This window comes from Neomonachus schauinslandi, chromosome 3 (assembly GCF_002201575.2).
Source record: "Neomonachus schauinslandi chromosome 3, ASM220157v2, whole genome shotgun sequence".
Classification (NCBI taxonomy): Eukaryota; Metazoa; Chordata; class Mammalia; order Carnivora; family Phocidae; genus Neomonachus; species Neomonachus schauinslandi.
In genome coordinates, this window is record NC_058405.1 from 109,523,344 (window position 1) to 109,528,277 (window position 4,934).

The window sequence follows — 4,934 nt, forward strand, 5'->3', positions numbered from 1 at the left end:
CGATTTCTGCTCAGGTCATGATCTCAGGGTTGTGAGATCAAGCCCGGCATGGGGCTCCATGCTGAACATGGAGCCTGCTTAAGATTCTCTCTCTCCCTCTCCCTCTGCTCTTCCCCCTACTTGCTCACTCTCTCTCAAATAAATAAATAAACAAACAAATAAATAGATAATGTTATCCATCTGGACAGTAAGAAAGTTACGACTAATCTTGTCTCTCAACTCAAAGCCCTGTTTTCTTTTATATGGTATGTATGGTTTTTATAAGTGAACAATAACCCCTTTATAGCCGGTTCATGCTGTTTACAATGGGTATTCTCTTTGCTTGGGTGACACATGACTCTTGGATATAGCTTTGTGGCAGAGGCAGGTAATAGTTTAAAAGAAGAATAACAATAAGAAATGATAATAGTAATAATGAAGAAGAAGAAAACAACTGCAAAGCACAAGAGAAAGAGCATTTTCTGGAACAAGCACTTGTCATCTCTGAAGGTATCAATACTGCTATCAAGAGGGTCTCAGTCTGGACTCTTTTGCAAGAACCCTCAACCCTATACACTCTTGTGGGGTAATTATATATATATATATAATTATATATATATAATTAATTGAGATGAGACACCAGCTATGAACAGATTTAGCTAACACTGCAGTTCTCTACCTTCTGTCTGAACCTAATTACTATCCCCCACCAACAAATGTTTGCTCTTACCTCACCTTCAGTATCTCAGCTGTTGAAAAGTAAATCCCCAAACATTCCTTGATTAAGTTCTTGTTTCATGCTTGTAAGTTAATACTGAGATGCTGAGCCATAAGGCAGAGGCATTGTTAATGACAACTACAATGAAAAACAAAGTGAGAATTAATTTGTTCCCATAGCTGTTAATGGGGGCTCCTCTGAGGCAATGCCAGCGTAACGCCAGTTGCCACACTGAGCTAACAGGAATTGCATCAGGTCGTGAATGGCCAGCAAACACCACCATTTAGCATATAGTACAATTTCAGGCCATCTAACAGGTTGGGCCTCATGATGCCTTCATTTTTTATTTTTTGTTTCAGATATAGTTTTTTAGACACGTTTGCATAACAGCTTTGCTAATCTTAAATATTAAAACAACCCGCAAATCATACTATTTGATTTCCGTGACTTTCGTTGTTGCATTTTTTAGCCCATTCTTTTTAATCTTGAGTTAGGAAAATTAATTTTGTAATATGTTTCTGAAGGTTATAGAAGACTAAATGCTCATTTTGTAAAGGGGCTCTCTGACTTGTACTTCTTAGACCAGTCAAACTAAATAAAAATAAGAACCGATATAGAGTTAGCATATTTCTGTTGAATGAAAAGAACATTGAAAATATAGTAATCTCTCCTATTATAATTCTCTCATTTGTCAACAGCATGAACTTTTAAAAATTAAGAAAGTAGAAAAAATATGTCAAAATTTTTTTTAAAATTAGCCTATGAAACACATAATACAATGTCTTTAGTGTTTTTTGTTTAAGATGCACCCCTGAAAACTTTGTTGACAACCTAGAAATATCAAGATCCTCTGTTTGAGGAGGAGAGGGTCAATTGTCTACTCCCTTGAGGAGGGGGACGCATGATGGGCGTGTTGAAGTGGTGATTTTGTAACGAGGTAAACAATACTTCAGAGCACTTGGAAATAGGTGATCTGTTCCATGACTAAGGATAATAGAAATCTCCACAATTTCCTTAATATTGGCTGGCTAGTGCACATGGATCTATCTTTTTTCTCATCAAATCTTGAAAGGCTTGTAAGTATTTCATCACTGTGAGGAACATGCCCCATGTATTACCATAATTTTTCAGTAGGAAAACAGGATTTATTTTTAAAAATTGTACTTTCTTATGTTTTCTCGTGTTCTGTCACAGGAGATGAGTGTTCTATCGTGTCAGAAGAAGAGATGGCATTTTTCAGATAGTGTATGGACCTTGGCACATGAAGTTACATAATCTGGGGGAAGCCCATGTGCACAGTGCAGCACAGTTTTGGGGTGCTCCTTCTGGTCAGGGCCAGAACAGCTAGACTTTCTGGCCTGTTGCCCCTGGGCTGTTATATCTTTGGTCTTAAGCAGCCATGTCAGGTTGGTCTGATAGGGAAAGCCTACAGATGGTGAGCAGGATGAGTAATGTCCAGTATTTGCTGCTTGGCTATGGTGCTCTAAATTCAGCAGTGAAGGTCTAGATAAGTACTTCAGGGGCCATTTTGAATCAAGGTCTTTGGGACCTTCTGGAGGAGTCCTTTTTCAGGTTTTCAAAAAGAAAGCTGTGTAGTCTGAATTGTGCCTGGGATGGGAACTCAGAATGGTAGCAAGGTGAATACTCTTAGTAGACAGAGCTGAGGGCAGAGGCTCTACATCATTACTTTACAGATACTGAATTCATCTCTTATTATGGATCATTTGTATTCTTTTAATGATGTCCATAGTAGTTGCATGGTAACTGCTCTAATAATATGTATGTTCATAAATTGGATCTTAATGAGGAAACATTCTGTTGGAAATTTCAGCATTATATTAATCAATGAATGGGAGAATTTTGGAATTGCTATCTATAATTTTAACTGTTTTAATTTTTTGAATGGTTGTAAGAGTTGATTCGAAAATTGTTTTATTCTGGTGATATATTTTTCATTAATGGTGACTGTTAATGATTTGGAATGTGCTTGCATCATTTTAATTAGATAGAAATAAATAGAAAGTGCTCCCTAGTACTTTTGGGCACAGGTGGGAGTTCTGGCTACTGTACTCTACTGATACCATCTGGGCACCATGTGATTTCAGTCCCCCCTCCCGGCCCCCAGTGTGAACAGAGACTGAGTAGGGTATCTGGACTAATGTCTCAAACTGTCCATGATGCAGTGGTGCCCCATATTTCCCTGCTGGAGTGGCATAAGAGACGACCAGCAAAAATTAAAGATTCGTATAAGATCCAGAATTTCATGACTTGATGCTCAAAAAGTCCAGGTTCAATAAAAATTAACTAGTCCTACCAATGAGCAGGCAAATCTCAACTACAATGAAAAAAGACAATTAATAGATACCAATACCGAGAAGAAAGAAATGTTATTTGACAAAGGTTTTAAAGCAGCTACCACAAAAATGCTTCAGTGGCCAATGACAAACACAACTGAAGCAAATAAAAAGTCTCAGCAAATAAATGCAAGTTTCAGCATATAAATAGAAAGTTTCAGCATATAAATAGAACATAAAAGAAAAACAAAATGGAAGTTTAGAAGTGAAAAATAATATTAAATTAAAAACTCAGTGAATGGGCTCAAAAGCAGAATGAAGGGGATGGAGGAAGCAATCAGTGAAGTTGAATAAAGACAACAAAAATTTTTCAGTCTGAACAATGGAGAGAAAATTGGGTGAAAAAATTAATAGATCTCTGGGATTTTACCTGAAGATCTAACATTCTTGTCATCAGAGTCCTGGAAGACAGGGAAAATAGCTCAAGACTGAAAGGTAAACTATGTCCTGGGCCATAAAATAAACCTCAGCAAAGTTAAAAGAATTAAAGCCATTAAAGTCGGTTCTCTGATCAAAATGAAATCAAACTGGAAGTCAAGAACAGAAAAATAATAGAAAAATTATCAAATATTCAACTTAAAAACAGACTTCTAAATAAATTATGGGTTAAAGAAACAGTCTGAAGGTAAACAAGAAAATATATTGGATTGAATGAAAATGAAAATAGAACATACTGAAATTTGTGTGACACAGCTAGATCAGTACCAAGAAGGAAATTTATAGCATTAAATACGTGAGAAAAGAGAGCAAGTCTCAAAACAATAATTTCAACTCTGACCTTAAGAATGTAGAAAAAGAAAAGCAAAAATAAACATAAAGCAAGCAGAAGGATATAAGGACAGAAATAAATAAAATGGAAAGGAGAAAAACAATAAAACAAAGACTTTTTTGCAAAGGTCAATAAAATTTACCAATTGATAAAAAGAGAAGGCACAAATTATCAATATTAATAGTAAACAGGGGATATCACTATAGATCCTGCAGACATAAAAAGGAAAGTAGTCGAACACTGTAAATTACTCAGATAAACTTGAGGGCTTAGATGAAATGGATCAATTTCTTGAAAAGCACTAACTACCACAAATGACTAAATATGAAATAGATAATTTAAATAGTTCTGCAACTATCTCCCCCCCCCCCCCCGCCCCGTGGTTGACATCTTTATTGCTTTGGAGGTGGGGGGTAGGTGCTCAGGAGCTTCTGGTGGGGCTGGCCGCTTCCACTTTACCATCACAGGCTTCTGGCTGCGCAGGATGGCTCTGGCTATGTGAATGGCAGCCATGCGCAGATCTGGGCGGTACTTGTTCTTGCGGATCATGTGCCTGAAGCTGCTGAGGGTAGGTAGCCAGTGCATTCTCGCTCATGCTGGTCCCTACATAGGAGGTGGTGGGTTTTCGCGGGTCCCATCTCCATTTCATGACCCCCACTACAGGTCTGCCCTCGGCCACTGGCTCCACGCCCACAGTCTTGTGGTGAATCAGCTTGTTGTAGCGGAATGAGCTGTGAGCCTTCAGGTTACTGGGCTCAGTGCTGTTTGTCTGCTTGTTCCTCTTGATCAGGAACCTGGAGTGGTTCCGCACAACCATCCGTTGTAGGTGGGCGGACATGGCGGTGGTGGGCAGACTTGGCGACAGCTCTCTACCGTGGCCAGAGAGGGAAAGAGGCCCATAGTCCTGCAACTATTAAGAAAACTGAATTCATAATTTAAAAACTCATGAAAAAGAAATCACCAGGCCCAAATCATTTTAGTAGGAAATTCCACTGAACTTTTAAGAAAGAATTAAAACAAATTATGCACAGTCTCTTCCAGAAAAAGAGAAGACAAGGGAATACATCTTAATTCATTTTATGGAGCTAGTATTACACTGATACTAAAACTATAT

At 38.0% G+C, this 4,934-nt stretch overlaps 1 pseudogene; it reads right to left on the reverse strand.

The window, feature by feature from the left end:
* Window positions 1-4,174: 4,174 nt before the first annotated feature.
* On the reverse strand, window positions 4,175-4,658 carry LOC110585693 (annotated as a pseudogene).
* Between the last annotated feature and the right edge of the window lie 276 nt (window positions 4,659-4,934).